The sequence below is a fragment of the Chiroxiphia lanceolata genome, chromosome 1 (genome assembly GCF_009829145.1).
Source record: "Chiroxiphia lanceolata isolate bChiLan1 chromosome 1, bChiLan1.pri, whole genome shotgun sequence".
NCBI classification, from domain to species: Eukaryota; Metazoa; Chordata; class Aves; order Passeriformes; family Pipridae; genus Chiroxiphia; species Chiroxiphia lanceolata.
Window position 1 is genome coordinate 88556817 of NC_045637.1, and position 21178 is coordinate 88577994.

At 41.1% G+C, this 21178-nt stretch overlaps 1 long non-coding RNA gene across 1 annotated transcript; it reads left to right on the forward strand.

The window, feature by feature from the left end:
• The first annotated feature begins 6704 nt into the window (after nt 1–6704).
• Nucleotides 6705–7534, forward strand: LOC116787856. Its single transcript, XR_004357473.1, has 3 exons — nt 6705–7015; nt 7315–7373; nt 7461–7534. It is a non-coding gene; the product is annotated as an uncharacterized LOC116787856 (long non-coding RNA).
• Nucleotides 7535–21178: the final 13644 nt, after the last annotated feature.

Here is a 21178-nt window from a genome sequence, read left to right on the forward strand (position 1 = left end):
AATCTCATAATTGCAAATTGCAATTAGGCTGATATTTCATACCTTCTTTCTAGCACAAGAGCAACCATCTCCCTCACTCCGATCAATACCATTCTGGAATGCAAAGTCAGCTATTACTATTGGGTTTTGAATGAGCAGTAAGATTACACTGATCCTTACCTAGCTGCTTCCAGCAAACAATGTAAAAATGCAGGGTAATAATTGTGTATCACATCATGTTTTGGTTTAGACCTGGCAAGCTGGGATCTCCTTGTGTTGGAAAATCGGAAAATTCAGGCATTTAAAAATAGACACATTGAATCAATTCAATCATTTCTCAGCATCACAGTACACACAATACGGTCAGGTATTACTTTTCCTTACTGAGCATGAATGCATCAAAACTAACTTTGAGAAGGTTCAGTGAACTACCAGAGTGCTGTGCTGCTTGGCTTCATCAAAACAACTAACAAAAGATAGCGTCAGGGAACGCCGCAATCTAAATATAGGACAGGAATTTGCAAGTGAGCAAGACACGTAAACAAGGGTGAGATTGCTATGTGCTAATTAAATAAATGAAGCTTCGTATAAAAGGTGAGATATGAGGCAATGCAGAATATTTGCTTTCCCACCTTTAGAATCAACTTTACCTTTTTCTTCAGAAAAACCAACCCTTATTCATGTGGATCTTTTTAATACAAGCAAGAAGTTTTTAAGCCCGTGTAATGTGTGGTAAAATGTCTCTCTCTCTTTCGGAATTACACAGATCCAAAGCTATTGAAGTTCCGCTAACTGCTGTGCCTAATCCCTGGAACCTGGTATCTGATAATGAAAAAAGATAATATTTAAGGAAGGGAACAAAAGAACACAGCAACTGGTATATGCTTTGTAATTAGGTGTGTTGTTCAAGGATCCTGATTATTTACCATAGGTCCTGAGTAGCCAGAGGATTTTTCAGAGCCTACTGGCTCTGAGATAACCTGTCAAGTATAAAACTAGTACTAACTGGTAATTCTGGAGCAGGCATATCACAGACAAGGTGAAATAACTTTCAAGCTGATATTCTGGTACCATGAGTAGTCCTGAAAGACGGCAAAAGGATGAAAGTGCTAAATGAAAGTGATAAAAGGTAGTTCTACAACACTTGGTGGTATGCTTTGCAATAACTCATACATACCATATGCCTTATGATTTTATGTATATCTGTGTATTAGACTGGTCTAAAAGCATTTTGTTGGGAAGGGAAATAAATAGCAAAAGAAAGCATCTATCTTAATCCATAATGATCCTGTAGTATTTCAAAGAGAAGCTGTGTAAGAATTATATCTGATATGTTAGTTGTGGATGTTCTTGTTCAGCCAAGCCACCACTTTCCTTTTTAGTACTACCCGTCAGAAGATAAGGATGACAGTCTGATAATACCTAAACAAAGAAAGAATTTTGGATTAAAAGCTGTCCAGATAAAAGTCAATGAAGATGTTAGAGAGATGTGAGGGTTGTGGGATGGAGAAATGGGCAGCAGTGTCAAAAATGTAATTTTTACTACAATCACTGATTTCTTGCAATTTCTATTTTCTTACAGCCATTCTTAGCATTTCATACATTTCACATTATTAGCAGACCCTATCACTTTTTGTTAGATGCAGTTCAAATGCAAGATACTGGCTTTTATATTTGGAATAAAGTTAGAGTATGAAAAAAATTATGTTATTTCTAAACATCCAACAGATAAACATTATTTGCTATTCCTAGATGTGACAACATGGTTGTCCTCCCTATGATATTGGAATTACAGAACAATATATAACATACTAATATTTTGCTGTCTTTGATATTTATGACTCATTCTCCCAACCCAGTGTGCATCACTATGAGTAAAAGTTAATGTGCCTGTCAAGAGTTAAGAAAGAAAAATATTCAGAGACTAGAAAAAGCATCTTTTTTCCAAAATTTAAATTTGCAGTGGCCTTAGAGCTGAAATTTACACTTGGATATAAATACAGATCCCAATCAGGGTAACCACACCTCTTTATAATCTTAGGTAAATTAAGAAGAATTAGAAGTACTTTGATTTGCAGCTGTAAGAAGAGAGGCTTTGCCTCCTGGAGATCTAGGACAAAGTTCTGGTTCTACAAAAAGAACAGGGAACTGACTACTGGTTCCAGTGGGACCAGTTTTCTGCCTTAGTCCTTTAACATTTTCAAACAAACTCAATTTTTTAAGCAAATGAGTAATACAGTCTTGCAACCCCCTAATGTTTCATGCATTGTTAGAGACTTGTTCTACTTTATGCCATAAATGTTTGTCCTCCTTACCAGGAGGACTGGTACGACCTGGTTCTCTTAAAAATAGTGTTCCAATCTTCTGGGAGTTTCCATAGATCCCAAACAAACATCCTTGTGGGAAAGGGAACAAATATGCAACAAGAAAAGCAAGTAAGTAGAGAATAGCTAGGCTAAACTTGGCTCATTTAAGTAATACTTAATATACACTTCCCTTGTATGTACCAAGTGGTAAAAAATATGTGTGTCTAATTTCCCTATTTACAAATCCATAAAGCAAGAAAGTTGCCTGCTCATATTCCTGTAAGGAAGAGGTGAAGGAAAAAACAACAGTGAAAACTAGGCAAATAAATTTATTTAAAACCTCAGGGAAAAGAAGCCCCAAAGATGTCTTATTAACAATCAGTCAGCTCACCACCCCAGGAACTTCACAGCAGGTTTCCTCTGCTGCCATGTTATGATCTACATGAAGTTCAAGCAGTGGCACATCAACCTGCAGGATAAGCCAATCAGAAGAGAGGTTTTAAACTTTCTGAACAGCTTCAATCTAGCTCCAATCTGTCTGCTTATCCATACAGATACCTTCACTATCAGAGTGAGCATTTCCCAAACACAGGACTAAGTATAATAATTAATTCCCAGTTTGTGGGAGAAAGAGCTTGGTAGGTTTGTTGGTTTGTCTGCATGGGATGGAGGGGATTTCTGGTGCTGTGGGACTTTCATCTTAAAAAATAATCATGGAAATATTAAACATCAAGGAAGTCTATTGTGCATTTAGTTTGGAGGATGGTAAGGTCTGAAGTGATCTCAGCTGAAAGTGAGTTTCTCGAATTTTTCTGTGTATGAAATCCTGTGTTGCTTTTCCGATGTTGGATGGCCTTGTGTTGTTTCAGTGGTGGCATTTTTGCAGCAAGTCAGGGCCCCCTAGGGAAGGCAAATGCTGTGACTGCCATTTTCAGTCTCCAAGGTTATTTTGACTAGGGAACAGGGACTTGTTCTGTATTTTGGAGGAACCAAAGCAATGGGCAGAGCACACTCATCAGTCCTTTCTGTTAAACAGAAGGCTTAAAGAATTTTGAACCAGTCGCTTCTAGTTACTATGAAGCACATCCTTTGCACTTGAAATAAAGCAAACACTGTTCTCAGACCACAAACTGCAGCTCTGCTTCTGGTGCACAGTAATCCCAAGGGGGATGAAGTAATAAATTTCTGCTATTATAACATACAACCAAAGTTGTGTGTAGGGTAACTCTTGGCAGCCAAGTTCAAGTGGAGATCTCCATACACAATAAGGCCCTGATGATCACCCAGGGAGGAACATGGTCCCAGGCTCACCTTGCCAGGGCACTATCTCCATCTGCCCTCCTTGCTCTTAGTGACTGATGGGGGTTGTGCCTGCAGTCTGGCCATCTATGCACAGCTGTCTTCCCCTTGCAAGTTTGTGCCAGGCTACATCAAAAACCTTTCCTGTGTTCTCAAAGATGGCACTCTCACTGCCAGACCCTTCTCCAGCTTCATTATAGTTACTAATTGCCTTGCTCTCCCCTTGGAGGTGCATCCTGAACTGGTCAGCCCCATCTCTGTCCTCTGTCTCCCAGAGGTCCCATGTCATCTTAGAACTATTCTCTTTGATTCTGAAAGGTGGGGACAGTGGAGTATTCTTCAGGAAGAACAAATCTAGAAACAAGCTACCAGACAGTTTTACAAGTATTTCTTCTGAGTTGTCACTGCAACATTATGAAGCTCCTTTGAAGTTATGATAGCTGGCATGGGGAATTATGGTTGTCAGTAGAAGGGCACTAAATGTACCAAAGAGGAAGGAGAAATACTCAGGCAGATGAGTAAAATAAAATATTATAATTCTCATATTATCATATTTTCGATCTGAATTATAATGAACTGGACTTGCAGGTTCCACTAAATCCATTGGAGACATACTAATTTTCAGCAGATACGGACACAATAAGGGTTTTTTAGTATACAGTCTGGCAGTCAATTATGCTTGGGCCACTCACTACAAGAAAGACATCGAGGTGCTGGAGCATGTCCAGAGAAGAGCAACGGAGCTGGGAAAGGGTCTGGAACACAAGTCTGATGAGGAGTGGCTGATGATGAAGCTGAGAGTGTTTGGCCTGGAGAAAAGGCTGCTCTGTTACGTGCTGGCTTCATTTCTGCTATAGCCTACCAATAGTGGTTATTCTACATGTTCACCCTAGTCTGCTGGCCTTTCAGTAGTTGCATTCACTGTCTGACAGAGCAGAGGGTAAGTTTAACACTGGGAAACCTACTAAAAATATCAGTAAACTAACTGGAAATCATAAAAGTAGAAGTACTCTCTGTTTATTTTTGCTTTTAGTCAAACAAAGTTAATGGTTTAATATCATGTAACTGAACTGTATGCAAACAGCTCTTCTCCTTTGGAATGATTTCACAGCAAGACAGACTAGAGTCCAGGTGTGTACTGTTCACTGTTCTCCATGTCACAGGGACAACCTGCTGGTGCAGCCAAAGACACTCAGGACTTGCATAATCACAGAAAGACAAACTTCTCCAGCTCTGCAGCCCAGCCCTGTGAGGAGCACTTGGAGTAGGCTCTACTTCCCTGGGCTCTTGTGGCTTCTGGGCCTTGCAGCCCAGTGCTACTTCTCCCTGCTCTGGAATCTGACTGTGAGCATCTCCCTCAGCCAGGATCACAACCCTCCTGCACTGTGGGCAGGTGGCCACTGTTTCTGAAGCTCACCTTTCCTCCTTCCTGCCAGGAGAGCAGTGAGATCCGAGAGTTCTCAATCTGCCTCTTCAGAGACCACAGGGGGTCAGTGGTGGTGAGGAACAAAAAGAGTCCATCAGCAGCAAATTTGCTGATGACACCAAATTGGGAGGGAGTGTCGACCTGGTGGAAGGCAGGAGGGCTCTGCAGAGGGATCTGGATAGACTTGAGAGATGGACTGATTCCAATGGGATTAAGTTCAATAAAGCCAAGTGCCGGGTCCTGCACTTTGGCCACAACAACCCCATGCAGCGCTACAGGCTGGGCACAGAGTGGCTGGAAAGCAGCCAGGCAGAAAGGGACCTGGGGGTACTAATTGACAGGAAGCTCAACATGAGCCAACAGTTTGCCCAGGTGGCCAAGAAGGCCAATGGGATCTTGTCCTGTATCAAAAATAGCGTGGCCAGCAGGACCAGGGAAGTGATCCTTCCCCTGTACTCTGCGTTGGTGAGGCCACACCTTGAGTATTGTGTTCAGCTCTGGGCCCCTCAGTTCAGGAAGGATATTGAGGTGCTGGAGTGGGTCCAGAGAAGAGCAACAAGGTTGGTGAAGGGACTGGAGCATAAGTCCTATGGGTAGAGGCTGAGGGAGCTGGGGTTGTTTAGCCTATAGAAGAGCAGGCTCAGAGGTGACCTCATCACCGTCTATAACTACCTGAAGGGAAGTTCTAGCCAGGTGGGGGTTGGTCTCTTCTCTCAGGCACTCAGCAATAGGACAAGGGGGCACGGGCTTAAGCTCCGCCAGGGGAAATTTAAGTTGGATATCAGGAGAAAATTCTTTACAGAGAGAGTAATCAGGCATTGGAATGGGCTGCCCAGAGAGGTGGTGGATTCACCATCCCTGGAGATTTTTAAACGCAGATTGGACGTGGCACTGAGTACCATGATCTAGTAAATGGACTGGATTTGGACCAAGGGTTGGACTCGATGATCTCGGAGGTCTTTTCCAACCCAATCGATTCTATGATTCTATGATTCTATGAAGAACTGTATATGGAGTGCACTGGTCCCGCTGCTCTTTCCCATGAGCAGCCAGCCCTCCAGGGAGGCCAAGATACAGATTTCAAGGCTGAGCACTGTCACAGAGAGGGGTGGGCTGACCCTCCCTGTGGGGCCAAGGCAACAGGGCAAGGGCTGCTGGCAGTGGGCAGCCCTTCCCCAGCACAATCTGTGGGAAAGGTTCCCACAGAACCAGCGTGAGCAGGGATGGAGAAGCTGGCATGGCCATTTCCAACACCTACCCTATGGCTCCAGTAGGTCTTGTCAGCAGCCTGTGGCCACCAAAGCCTGAACAGGCACATCCCCACAGGCTTTCCTGCTGTCCCTGACATGGCTTCTGGGCCACCTCGAGAGCCAGGGCTTCTAGCCTCAGTCCCTGTTCTCCAGGGCTGTCCCTGAGAGACACCCAGATGCTTTGTCAAGGGCATGCCCCAGCTTCCTAAGGGCAGGATCACCCCAGGAACAAAGTCAAGAGGTCTCCTTTGCCAGCCATGGTGCCATCTCACAGCTTCTGTTGATATGCAGGCTGCCAAAGAAGGGCTTCTTGCTGCTGCAGAGCTCCTGAGGTGGAGGGAGCTCAAAGACCTGGTGCAGACACAGCAAACATAGAGGATTGGTGAGTGCTTGCTAAGGAAAAGTGCCAAGGAGCAGACTGGGTAAGGGTTGCCTTACCTGCCTTGCTGCAGCCCAGAGCCCACAGCCTGGAGCTGCACCCCAGTTTCTGTCCTCCAAGAACAGAGCCCCAAGGGCTCATCTCCAGGCCCCTCTCCCTTCCCTGCACCCAGTGGGAGAGAGGGCTCTCAGCAACAGTGAGTGCTGGCAGGAGGGACTGCTGCAGCCAACTGGGGGGCTCTGTGACATGCCCAAGTCCTTGTGCTCTCTCCAGCTAGGGAAGGACAGGAGCAGGGCTGAAGAGTGCCTGTGTCAGGGCCTGATGTACCTCGAGGACCCTGAGACCACTCTGTAAGAAGTGGCCATCAGGTTCATTGGTGAGCCCCTGTCCCTGGGACCCTCTTTGGGCAACCTGGCCCCCGTCCCTGCTCCTGCACTGACAGGGAGGTGCAGCCCTGGGGCTGCTCGATCTCCAGCTGCTGCATGCTGGGCCTCGGCCTCCCTCTGCCACCTCTGCTCACACAGGTGGGCTTGGTGGCCACCTTGCTCAGTTCTACCCCCATGAGCTACTGGTGGTTCCTGGGGTCATCCTTGCTGAGGGAGAGGAGGGCAGGGCCAGGGGTTGTGCTGCTGGGAGCACACTGGGGAACAGGGGCTGACAGAGCTTTTTGCCTAGAGGTGGCCACGCAGCAGCTGAGGGACCAAAGCATGCCTATGTGGATGAGATCTGCAGCAGTGAGTGGGGAACATGGGCTGGAGGGGATGTCTGGGGGCCTCTGCAGACACAGGGGTTTATCTCAGCTCTGTTTCTTTTGGTGACAGCCCTTCAGCCCTTGCAGACAGACAGCAGTGAAATCGTCTCTTGCCTGGCAACTCAGACTGTCTGGATCCTGGTGGCTTTAAAATGACAGCTAAAACCTCAATTCAATCTTCAAGCACTGCTCTTCTGGTGCTGACCTTGACATTGATGAGGAGCCTCCAACACCCCCAGCCTCCCAAGTGCTCTCAGACACACCTGTCCTGGTGAGCAGGGTGGTGTCAGGGACAGCCATGGTGTCATCCAGGGGTCTGGGGCTGGGGGTAAGGCGGTGGTTTGGCATGAGCTGGGATTCAGGTGGTGGGCTGACTTCTCCAAACACCCTTGCTGCCATGTTGGGGCCTAGTGGCTGCCTGGGGAGCTTTCCAGGCATGGATCTTATCACAAAAAAGAAACTCTGTCTTTCATACGGGCTGGAAAAATGGAGTCCTGATGACTTCAAATCTTCAGCAAAAAAACAAGATTCAAGCTACAAGCACTGGTCTTCTGGCCACTGAGCCAGACTTCTGGTCTTCTGGCCACTGGAGAACGTCTGTGATTTAATAAATCTGGAACAATAGGTCCAAACCTGTGGTGTCCTTCAGATGCGCAGCATCCTGAGCAGACTGCATCCTGCTTGGCCTGTACCACTGCCTGCAGGACAACTTCCCTTCAGCACACCCACAGGACCAGGATAGTTTGAGAAGTTGACCCCTGGCTGAGGCTTTCCCCAGGAAAAGCCTCATTTGTCTCTCCTCAGGGCGGTCCCCCCACCACACAGCGAGGACAGGGTACAGAAAGAGTGGCTCAGCTCTGCCTCCTCGTGAGTGTCAAGGCGTCCAACAATGTGTCTGCTGTTGCTGCATCACCACCTCCCCTCACCATAATGGTTTTAGAAGGGTATCCAAGCAGAGTACTGTTGTGTTAAGGGGACCAGAGGGAAACCTCAGGGGTTCTAGAGAGACTGGAGGACAAACAGGGAGTCTTGGTCACTGCCACCATGTCAGAGGATGGGCCTCTACCACCATGTTGCTGCTGACGGGGGGCAGCTGTCCTGACCCACCGGTCAGGGGCATGATGTTCATTATAAATCCTTGTCAGGCTGAGCAAAGACACTGGACACGTGTCTGTGATTACAGTCCCCATAACTCTGGCAAACAGCCCACTATTCAGACTGAAAAGGTGTTGGCCAACAAGCCCTTAAATTCTTACAGCACACTTCCACAAGAGCAATGGCTAACAAGCCCTTAATTTTGTACAGCGCATATCAATAAGTTCTCAACTCCCAAAACAAACTCTTCAGAGGTGCTGGCACACGGGCTACTACACCACTACTCAAAGATGATGGCTAACGAACCACAACACATCAATATTCAGTTGTTCCCCCCAGAGAGGGAAACCTTTTTACCACCTCAGTTTAGTATCTGGAACATGCAGAGCTTGGGTGCATGTTAATGGGAAGTACTAGACCTGAATTGCAATTATTTTCAAACTTGAAGATCACTTACAAAAAGTGTAATAGTTCAGTAAACTACTGTGAGATTAAAAAAAAAAAAATAAATCTTAGAGACTGGAGGATTTCTGTAACTGAATAAACTTAGGAAAAAAAACGCATTACCTCTCATCCATTCCTTTATTGTTTTAACAGTGTGCCTAATAATAAGGTTTTGGGGTTTGGTTTTGGGTTTTTTATTTGTTTGTTTGTTTTTAAATAAGGTAAGCTTGAAAATATGTAAAAATACGTTAGCATAATTTTCTTCATGAATTATTTTTGTGCTTGCCTATCTAATTTTTGCTCATTTTCTAAAAATAATGTCCTTAACACTTCTTATATTGTTTTTGAAGGAAGGAATTGAGTTACAATTTTCCCCAGTGTTTAGGAACTGTAAATCTGGTCAGGAATGTGATTAATCAAGATCAGCTGGCAGCAAGACTAGACATTCCTATCTACAGGAGAAGGTTACAGAGTCTTTTATGAACACAGAGGAAGAGCTCCTGATTTGGAAAGTTGCTGAGACATATTGGTTCTTTGAGTTTGTGAAATCAACAGGCAAGTTCAAAATCTTAGTGTGAGTTTTGCTTCTGATCCAATATCTTTAATGAACAGTGTTTTTATTTATATACAGACATACAGATGAAGATTGAATTGAGCAAAATTCCAACACCTAAAAAATGCAAATGGTTTCAGCTAAAATGTGATTTAAGGTTTCTTGATCTGTGATGTGGTAGTTTTAACTGCCTGCTTTTTTCATCTAGTGGTTTGTCACTTGGCAAACACATCCAGAAATCTCAATGAAAATCCCTTTAAATTACAGTATATAGAAATGAGTGCAGGTTAAACTCAATCACTAGCATTCATTTAATGACATAAATTAACAGAATAGTTGAAGTTGGAAGGGATTTCTGGAGATCATCTGGTCCAACCCCCCAGCTCAAGCAGGCTGCCCAGGACCATGTTCAGGTTTTTAAGTGTCTCCAAGGATGGAGACTCTACAACCTCTCTGGGCAACCTGTGCCAGGGCTTGGTCACCCTCACAATGAGAACTACTTCCTGCTGTTCAGAGGGAACCTTCCAAGTTTCTCTTTGTGCCCATTGCCTCTACTTCTGTCATTGGGCACCACTGGAAAGGGCCTGGCTCTGTCCTCTTTGCACCCTCCATAAGTATTTGTATACATTGATGAGATCCCCCTGTGAGCATTCTCTTCTCCTGGCTGAATGATCCCAGGCCTCCCAGCATCTCCTTATACGTGAGATGCTCCACTCTCTCCATCATCTTAGTGGTTCTTTATGAAACTCTCCAGTACCTCTATGTCTCTCTTGTCTCTCTTGAGGAGCCCAGGACTGGACACTAGAGGCACTAGACATGATAACTTTCAATGATTTATGAGATAAAACATGATGTAAAAATATTTGATAATACATTTTTAAAAATAAATTTTAATATGATTTCAGTGGAAACTAGACTTATGAGAATGACAGCCCTTTCTCTAGATGGCTGTAGGAGCACAGCAATTCCTGTATGTTATTTATTCTGGTGTGCCTTATCTCATACTTTAGCAACACTGAATTATAACAGCTTGGGTGCCCTCTGGTCTAGAAATGACTCCTGAAAGTTCCAAAAATCTCTCTAATACTCGTTGTTCTAAAAAATCTTGTGTCATGTGAACATATGACCTCATCAATGTTTTGCAAAATCAGTTTTCTCTATGGACTTTGGGATTCCTTTCTGCTGTGTCATTAATCCCTTTACTTGGCAGGTTTCTTAACTGAAGCTCTCTTTTGCCTCTTATTGGAGAGTTGCTTACTTTAATGTCCTTCTGAGGTGTAAGAAAGGTGGCCTTGTTTTCTTCTTAAAAGATAGGGAGGGAGAAAGGAGTTGTCTCTTATTGGAAGCACCAGTTCCAGTTTTAATTTTGAATAAAGATACTATGGAGCTTGGAGATGTGTTTAAAATTATGTACATGGTTAAGTACATGGTTCTTGCCTTTGAGCATGAATGAATACAGATCAACACAGCGATGAAAACAGGCAACTTTAATGATACAGTGGTTCTCTGAAATAAATTTCTTTAGAAGTGGAACAAAACTAACTAACAAATTACTGCAGTCACAGTTGCTTAAAATTCTGAAATGGTAGTGACTTAATCAACCTTCCCGTTACTTTGATGTATCAGAAAGTCATGAGGTTTGTTACAACTCTAAGCAGTGACTTTCTGTCTCTCAGTTTTTGTTCCAAGCTGACAGTGTTTTTGACCCTGTAACCACCTGGTAACAGCTTACTCTCTTAGGCTGGAAGTCCTAAAAGTCAACAGTTTACAACTCTCTGTAGTAGTTACTTGATTTCTGCAGTATCTTCTAAAGATTGATAACAGATACTTTTTTATTTGACATGTATGTCATAATAAGAGACATATACATGTTCATGTATATTTTATATGTGTACATATATGCACATATATATATATGCTTTAGTAATACATGAGGAGCAACTGCTTGCCAAAGTAGGCCACCCAAGTTATCAGTGCGTAGTAATTTGCACTATGTCTCAGATGTGTGTGTCACCTCAATAACCTTTGAGGTACAGTTTTGCCTTGCAGATTATCATCCTGTCTGGGTATTCTCCCTTGGGACATGAAAATATTTTCATTTCATTTCCATTAGTTTTAAATGGGGTGTTTGGTAGAAGGCTATTTAAATCAGGCTGTTAAACTCAGCACTTGGCATTGATGTGGGAACCGCTGAAATGAAAGCTGGAAGGAGCCAATCTAAAGTGAGCGGAAGGGGTTCCAGTGAAGTGGCTATGGGGGAAAGTGGGTCTGAATTAAATTTTAGTTTATTTCTGGATTACCTGGAGAGTGAAGAGTTAAACAGAAAATCAGTACTGAGGTAGTGGTACTGGAATCACTTCTTAGAGGAGACAACACATTGTTGAAGCATTTTTGTTTCATGGATCACATGATTGTTCATTTGCAGTCTCTGACCATGGTTCCCAGTGACAGCAGTTCTTGAACAGTCCCCCCCACCAGATTGGTCAAAAAACAACCTGAATATTCCCAGATGCAAATCTCAACGAGTCTGTTCACATGCTGATAGTTTGTCAGCTATTCTGTATGTTGTTATACCATTGCCAGAGTGTCTAGAAAATGATGTCTTAAGCCCCTAATGTTTTTTTTTTATTTTTCTAATATTTGTAAGACTTGTAAGTTTTTTAAGTAGTGGAAGTAGACTCTAAAAGCAGCCTCCCTTACATCCCTTTCTCTGTAGCACCCTTGTTTACACATTCCTTAACCCTCTTACCCCATTCTATGCTCCCTATATCAATCCTACTCCCGAATCCAGTAGAAATGTTTAGTCTTTTGTCAAGGCAAGGCCTAGATTGTTGGCAGAACAGCATATCAGGGCCTAAACCACAGAACATGGTCAAAACCTGGGTAACTATGTACCCTTTGTGCTCTGAGGGAGATGAAGATGGGATGAACAGAGGGTCCTGAAATGCACCCCAGACCCATTTTCAGGGGGTGGACCTGGGGCGGACCAGAGTAAAGGCCACAGGGTGGACACATTTGGGATTAGATGGAGGGTATTGTAAAAATGTAACCTCTCGGGCACAGGTGCGCATCTTGTAACATCTTAGCCTTGGCAAAATAAACTCTCTTATCTCACCCCTAATTAACTGCTCTGGAGATTTTTCAGCACCATAAATCCCACGGCAACAAAAATCAAGACTTATTGCTGTTATCTAGCTTCCACTGGAGTGGAAGGACAAGGGTCTGTCCTGCATAGGTGACTGTGCAGGCAGGTCCACCTTTAATGACAGGTGATTATAGAACAGTATGATGAGTTATTTTTATTTTTTTTTTCACTCCATTTTAGTTTTTCTAGCTGGAAGTTAGAAGAATAAACACATTTGCCCATTTCTTCACATGCAAAATATGCTAAATGTTTATTCTTTTCAGTCACATAAGGTGTCTGATTTACTGTCACACCATAAACATTAGCTTAATAAATAAAGAGGACCAGCTTGCTATATGACATGGAAATAGATGCCCATAAAAATGAAACATCAGTCCAAAATTAGATAGCCTAAACACACTTCAGGAAATCTTTTTTTGTAAGATTCTGTCACTAGGATAAATTATTTAAAAGCCACATTGTCTTCCACATTTAATTTTGAGGATACTATTCAGAATGGAGATATAAAAAGGCTTATAATTAATTAGCTGAATTTAAAAGGGAACCCAAAAGTTTTGTTATACCTTTGTCTCCAAGTCAGATATAATTTTGCAGTGACTGGCCTCTAAAGGGACTGGCCAGATAGGTATAAGTAATTCCACACATAGTAACAGTTTTTCTTTTAACACATGCCATTCATAGCTGCACTTTTGTGTATATTTTCTGTTTTCCTTGGCTGCCCCTTCCCTGGTATAATGGTTTTTCAAGGAAGTTTTCCACCAGCAACTCTCTGGCAATTGTTGCATGCTGATCTTTGTGCTCCAGCCATGCCTGTGGCAAGTCTCGAAATGATGAGAAATACCTGCTTCCAAAATGTAAATGTATCTGACTATCCTATCTTCTCTGTTCAGGTCTTGCCTCTTTATCCATCCCTCAACTCAGCATGATCTGGGATTTAACTAGTACCTATGATTTCTGTAGTTTTCATTATTCTTACTTGTAAGAAGGAAACATGAAAACCCTTATCAAGGGGAATATCGCCTGTGTCCCACTGAAGTGCAGAAATGACAAGTAAAGGACATTTCCTAGAATACTTTTAATACAGCCTCATTTCAAATATATTTTCTCTATATTTCTGACATATTTTGCAAATACACACATACACACACATACATAACCGTTCCCAAGGGGGACGGGGCGGCGAGGCACGGACCCTAGAGTGGCACAGCGGGGCCCGGGGGCTCGGGCGCTGTCCGTGGTGCTGAATCAGGGCGCGGTCTGGGGAGCTGCAGCCTCTCTAAAGGGTGCGAGGCCACACGCGACTCCTGCAATCTTTTCTTCATGGGATGTGACGCTGGTGTCCTCATGGTCGACAGCAGCCTGGGGTACTGCACATGCCAGTGCTGCTGTGAGAAGTCCTCGCCCTTGCTTCTGTGTTTACTGGACAATTTGTCTCTCGGAAATGGATGCGGCAATTCCTTTTGTCATGCATTGAATGAATAAAGAGGGATATCCAGAAAAGGAAAGAGAGAGATGCTGGAACATATAATCCACATCTTTAGAGCTTTGTGTTCTCCAATTACGTGACGTATTAAACAAAACCTGAACCAAAATAGCCTGTTTCTTACTAGATAAAAACCAGTTTCACTGAATTTGCTTTTTGCTTCTGACTCAGACTCTGATTAGTCAGACTGTGAGTCACAGCTATTCAGATAATAATCTTTTATCTACAATGAAGCAATCTTGCACACCAAAACATTTTCTGTAACACATACTAGTCATACTCGTCAGGTAGTATTTCTAAACAGTGACTTGCTCAAATTCTGTCCTTGAATAAGCAGAAATTTTCAGTACCTACAGTACTGATGTACAGAGAGAAGAATTGTACAGCCATTTATTCAATCTGGAAAGCATTTTTAGAACTTTGCCCCTTATGCTAGTGTCTAACTGACATGTGACATTTATTTTCTAAAAAACCCAAAAAACCCCAAAATCAACCAACAAAAAAACCCCAAAACAAAACAACAACAACAAAACAACAGCAACAACAAAAAACCAACAAAAAATTGCCAAAAACCCAAGCACCCCAAACCAACAAGCAAACCAACCTAATTTTCACTTTTCCAGGGGAAAAAAAACCCCTGAAACTTGATTCTATGTGTCATCTTTATTTAATGTCTTAATTCTCCCTATAGGAATTATATGAAGGGAGAGAGAGAAAAAAATTGTGTGTTGTAATTTGTGTCTTGTATAAGATGATTCCTTGTTTCTTAGATTTTTGTCTTTCCTGCATTATCCTGTGTCACCTCCTACACTTTTTAATTATCCTAGGTCTTATTCAATAGTCAAATTGCACAACAACTGTCTTGACAGCAAAAACAACGGTGAGAAGATAATAATGGAAAGTATAAGTGGATGGGGTGATTTTAAGCCATTCCTCTGAGTCTGATGATTCCATAGAGAAAATTCTAAAATCAAAAAGATATGCAGTACTACCAATAGCTTTCCATGAAAATGTTGCAGAAAGAAAAGATGCATTGATCAATATTCCCCTCCATATTCATGATATCTCTGAACCCTCTGTACTTTGCAGTCTGGCATTGTGGTTTTAATATGTATCATATCCTATTCAGGGTGTAAAAAAGTCAGGAGTTAAAGCAGTGAACAATGCAAAGTGGTAAGATGACTCAAAGGCACCAGCTCAGTCTGTGTTCAAAGATTCCTCTCCTGAGGTTTGTTTTACATACAAGGGCAGTCAGGACAGTTGATATAAATTCATGACAAATGTGAATTTGAAGTAAGTACAGAACATTAAATTAAAGAACCCTTATTCTTTTAAAAATAACCTACACATGTAGAGTGTAGTTTCACTAAAAAAGTAATACTTTAAAAGCCGCAATAGACCAACTGCCCCAAGTTGCAGGATATATGTGGCAAATCCTAAAACAATGTTTCTCTTTTACACATACATTATAGGAATATTTCCCTTTAGAAATCCAGGGAAAGATACAAATAAATGCATTATAAAGGTAGAGTCACTGAGATTGAAAAAGCCTGGTGTTGGAGACTTATACTGGGAGTCATGGAGACGGGAGAGTAGGAGGTAACTTGAATGGAGAAGTGGGAACAAGAAACTTAGGCAAAGTTAGGGCAAAGAAACTTTGAGCAAAGAATCTAGGAAGGGCAATAGAAAGTCAAGGAGGGAGACCCTGACCTGAGCTTAGCAGGGAAAAGGCATGGAGATTTGAACCAATATGAAAAATCCAATGCAGGCTTAGCAGTTAAGGAATCTAGAACTACAGAAAAGATGGCAAAGATGAATAAGAACAAGAGCATGATACAGACTGGTGAACAAAAATGGTTCTTTTTGAATGGGTAAAGGAATCTGTATCTGCCAGAGTACACTCTTCTTCACCAAAAGGTCATTCCAGAGGTTTGCCATTTTTCAGGTAAAGTATTGTGTTGCAGTTCCCTGTAGGGCTGATTCACAAAGAAGACACCAGCTTTGTTACTGTGACATTTTTACTGTTAAGGTCATATAGTGAAGATGCGATTTAATGTCTGGATTTCTCTCTTTTGTCACACATTTTGGAACATTAATCATTGGAAATCAGGAAAATGGTTGTAAAAAGAGGAAAGATATCATAAGGTTATGACATATATGCTTCTCCACTGAACTTGTTTGCTTCTTCTAGTCTTGATGTTAATGAGACACTCAGAATTCATGAAAAAAAAATTGTTTCTATTTCATTTACTACATGAGCACCAGAAGAGTCCCACCTGACCCCGTAAACTGACATATAATGGTAAATATGTAAAAAATGTTGTGGGAACTGCCTGCTAAGCAGCCAAAAGGGAACGTTTTTAACCTCTGCTTCCTTTTCCATCTGTAAGATCTCCTCTCATTTACCCCCTATTACCACAAGTATTATGAAAATAAATTATTTACGAGGCAATTTGCTATTCAAATATGAATGTTTTAGAAAAGTTAATGAGAAAATTCTTAGAAGGATTAAAAGAATGTGAAGCAAATAAGGGTCATACATTGAATGGCAGCAGATAAAATACATATTAGTAACAAAATAACATGACAATCTGTTGTTTATTCCCAATAAAATGAGGTTGGCATGGAAAGAAACCCCATCAACTAATATAATGAAATTAAAGACTAACAGAATTTGTAGACTCAAAGGAACTAAATTAATAGTCCATAACTAACTTCAGTTCTGGTATTTCTTGATTCTTATATGCTCAACTTTGCACCTTAAAGAGGTTCTTTCAGTATTTTTTTTTGGTGTATGTGACATACATATTTTTATAAAACCTGTCTTTCCTCATGTTTGCACGAAGAAATTACCCTGGAAAACACTTAAAATGCTACCTTGTTAACTAAAATTTCAAATCCTTGCAGACTAAGCAGACTATCACAGTTAATAAGATTGCTATATGCCATCCTAAATACTACCTTAGTGGAATAAAGCTTTGCCTGGTTCAGGAACACAGCTATCTTCTGCCCCTTTTCTTGAAGTCTGAACCATAAGAACTTTTCTACAGTGCTTTATGCTTCTAGTGTCTCAAACAATCAAATACCTTTCACACTACTGGTCCTGCTGTGGATTATCCATTTTACTCCGTCTGCAGGAAACACCTCGAGAGTTGAGGTCATATAACTTTTATAAGGGCAGTCTTTCTAGTGACATGAAAACAAAACTACCCAGAGCCATTAAACCCCAGCTACACCCACGTACTGTACATGTACACCATGTACTGTACATGTACACCATGTACTGTACATGTACACCATGTACTGTGCATGTTCAGAGCTGCAAAAATTAACAAGATTCAAGGACTGAAAGTGTCTGCTGACAGACTGTTGGTGGCCAGGAGTACACAATAAGTGATGAAAATGAAAATAAAACTAGAAAATTTCAATCCATGATGATGAATCCTGAATATCAGCACACAGTCTAGCAGTTTCTGTATGTTGGGTGTTGCAAGGTTACCTTGATTTGAAACTTTCTTATAAAGAGGCTAGAGGGATCTTGTCCTTCTGTTGCACTGGTAGCACGTTTCCATATTTTCTGCCCTGGGGTAAAAGAAGTATAATTTTACTTTGAATAGTTAATTAACATCATATTATGATGTCCTGTGATGGGATTATTTTTGATGTAATCATCTACCAGAAAGTTTTGAGACCTCACTCAATGTGCCCTGTCATGGTGCTGAGCACTAGAGAAACATACGAAGAGTCAGATGGCCTTGCCCAGAAGAACTTGTAGCCTAAAATATGTTTTTTCATTTTCTGTTTTTTAAAACCGAGTTCCCTCATCACTATTGCCTCTAGCATGAGAGGCTGAGTAGGGATAAACCAGGAAATAAGCATACAAAATATACTCAAAATGCAATGGATTTTCTAGTCTCATGGCTGGAAATACCGGTCTTTAGGACAGTTTCCAAACTAGGAAAGAGACTGCTTCTTCCACTATACCATATATCTCATCTGTCATGAAGTTTCTCTCCCTACAGATGCTATAAGGATTATTAGATGTCATACTAAGCAAGCCCACAGTTATATACTGATGGCCTTGCATTTCAGGGAGGATGCTGTCACTGGGGAAAGTAGAAGAAACTCTGTCCTTGGTAAAATTGCTTTGTCAGCCTCCTGAATATGTGTGTTGCTCAGGGTAATCAGCGTAAGTGTCAGAGAACAGCATTTATTATTTATGAAATTAATCAAATAAATTGGAAGGTTTACAGTGTACCTTATGTTTCAGACCCAGATCCGTAGCTAGCTGGACAGTGTGTGCAAAACCATGTTTTTAAAGTGCCATCTAGTGGCTTCATAGAGGGGTCTTTTTGTGTCAGAAAGCGAAGTTTATCTATGCAAAATTCGGGGTCAGACCAAAGGCCATACTAGCTTCAGAGTCAAGGTGATCAGTGGTAAGACCTTAGTAGCTATTTGCAGCCTGCAAAGAGCAGTGCAAATGCTGTAACCTGGTTCAGCTAGACGACATGACAGTGAAACTCGTGCACATGTCTCCAGGAATGGAGTTGTGAATCTTGCTGTTGCACCTGGTTGGGAAAATGAAATAGTGCACAGAGTTATACAAACAAAAGGCACATAGAAATAATTGAGCTTTATTTTTCTGTTGCCAGGCCATCTGTTTTTTTCCAGGAAGACAACAGCCTCTAAATCCCCAACTAAAGCTGATTAGTAATAGAGGTGCTTTTCTGAATTGCTGTTCATGAATACCTTAAATTTGACTGCAGACCTATAAGGGTCTTCAGAGATGAGTGAAAATCACTGACAAGCTTTATTTCCTTAGAAATATAGAGGCAAAATAACTGGGTCAAACTGGATGGGACAGATTTTTAGCAGAAGTGTCAGTCTTATTTGGATGGAGCGCCTGGTTTTGTGACTAGAAAACTGGAGAAAGGAAATCAAACTTTGTTTTCAACCATATTTTGCTGACACAAAACCAAAAGCTTTGTATCTATGTGTAACAACTGAATTGTTTCCCAAGGGTCACTGAATTCTATACAGGCTCTTGGTAGCTTTATTACTGTAAAGTTTAGAGTTCTTAGTTTGACATTAGCTCCTCGTACAAATCATCTCTTTGATTACTGATCCTTCTTTGCAACTGATAAAGGCATTGTAAGCCAATATAAATCAATGCATTATTTTGTCTGTTTACAGTTCCAGAAGACTAGAAATCATTCTTGGAAGTTATAATTTTAATTCACTTACTACTAATTTAAGCCTCAAATTTTCTTCTGGGTTTTCCTCTTGTGGTTGGAATAAATGGACTATTTGCTCCTGGTTCCACTTACACATATCTGTCAGAATTAGTGAAGCTCTGCAGAAAGATAAAACCTCTGCAAGAAGCAGTTAGATAAGCAGAAATTTTATACTATTTTATAACCTAAAGGCAATGTATAACTGTCTTGAAACTGGTCCTGAACTATATTTTATTTAATAGCAAGTGGGTTTTTCTTCAGTTCTACTTTCATGTGGCACTGGTAGTTGAGTATATGATGAAATACATGATTCACAGAAATACCTTGTTAAGCTCCAGTTTTGATCTTAAAACTTGCCACTTCCATGTGGTGCATTCAAATGTTTAGTTAGACATATGTTGTTTGGGATTTTTTTCTGACTGTACATCATTTTCTGAATGGGGGTCAGAGTACTAACAATTGCACTATATATAAAAATAGATGTTGCTGTATCTGTTTTTAATAATTTAGGAGACACTCAGGCACCATGGTGTTGAGCCTAGACATACTTCTTAATCTTTTAAGACCTAAATAAATGATATAACATATGATAAAAATCCAAAAAGAAAGGAAAAGAACCCACAAAGAACCATCAGTATAGCAATCTCAAAGTCCCATGGAAATAGGTTGGTTAATTTAATTCAAGATTTCATATTCCCGATCTTTAAAGTTGAAATTAGTTACATCTGGAACATTTAAAGGGAACACCAATTTTTTGGTTTTGATAGATATTTTGATATTAAACCCAATTATATCCCCTGAAATGAGGAATATGTGAGTGATAAGGAGTCATTAGGCTAGGGAAAATGATTGTGTTTTTCCTAATTCTACTGATGCATAAAGTTATGCTAAAAAATTGATGTTTTCCTGCCTCTCCCACACAAATATTTTAGATATTCATTCTCTAATCTAAAGCATTATCAAATGAAAGAAATTCTTCTCAGAAAACATTTTCCAAAAGTGAAGCTTTTTTCCAGAAAGCTTGCAAAAAAAAAAAAAAGTCTTTACCTTTACCTCACTACAGAACATTTGCAAAAGCAAACTGCAAATGCTTCCTCAAGTTCTAGTCATATGACCCTTAATTTAAAATGTGTTTCTTTTTGAAATGTAGCCTATAAACATGCTTGGGCGGGGCTCAACAGAGTCACTTAGGAAACAGAAACTTGAGACATGTGGTTGACGTATGGTGGGGAGAAAAATAGAATGCATCACATTAAGGATATTCAGAGTAATTTCAAATGCAATTTTCTAATTATTTTCTCTTTGAATGGGATTCTGGAGACACAGGGAACACAGGCAACAAGGTACATGATCAGCAAGGCAATTGGTCTTGTAGTTTGTCATTTATTGTTTGCACTTAGCTTTAAGTTTGTAAAAAAAATCCTTCTGAAATAAAACAGTCAAGCAAACAACATCTTGTATAACTGTTTATCTGGTGTTCCCATCTTCAGGATGACCAAGGATCTGTACTTGTTCATATAGATCTGCTGCCCATAGGTGATCTATTAATGAACTGATTGAGTTTGTGAAATTAGTTGCTGTATTGACAAAGTAAAAAAAGTAATCAGTACAAAATTTTTTTTGAGCTAATGCAGTCTAAGTCCCTTTTAATTGTTTAATTATCAGCCTCAGAAGAGAGAAAGTACTGGAGGAACGATAGGACAGGATACCAGAGTTTAATCTCTGGTTGCTGAAGAACTTGTGTTTAGGGATCTGCCACTGCCTCTGCAAGTCTGAAAAAAAAGCTTTACTGTCAGGACACTACTGTACTACCAACACACTCCTCACTGAAAAA